Below are 486 nucleotides of genomic sequence, written 5' to 3' on the forward strand. Positions count from 1 at the left end.
TAGGAAGGATGGTCGTGGAATATTACTCGTAGGAATATACGTGGATGATTTATTGGTCACTGGGACTAATGACGACTTAGTGAACAAGGTGTTTGACTCACTGAAAAATCTTCCAAATCAAGGATTTGAGAGAAGTTAACAAGTTCTTGGGAATGAAAATCATTTTTAAACACGAAGAAGATTATTTTCTTGATCAAGAAAATCTTATTAATGACCTTTTAAATCAATATGGAATGAATGACGCAAAAATGACAAAAGCTCCAATTGACTCTGGGCATTTATGTGACGAATATAGTCCTAAATTGCACGATCCAAAGAAATCAGGTCACTAGCGGGGAGTTTGCTGTGGATTTCGCGTTGCACGCGTCCGAAGTTGTCATTTGCCGTTCATAAGATGACGAGAAGAACCCATGATCCAAGGGAACAAGAACTTGGTAAAAGAATTCTACGATATTTAAAGGGAACAAAATGTTTGAAGTTAAAAAT

This window comes from Plasmopara halstedii (assembly GCF_900000015.1).
Source record: "Plasmopara halstedii genome assembly, contig: Scaffold_614, whole genome shotgun sequence".
In the NCBI taxonomy this organism is placed as follows: domain Eukaryota; phylum Oomycota; class Peronosporomycetes; order Peronosporales; family Peronosporaceae; genus Plasmopara; species Plasmopara halstedii.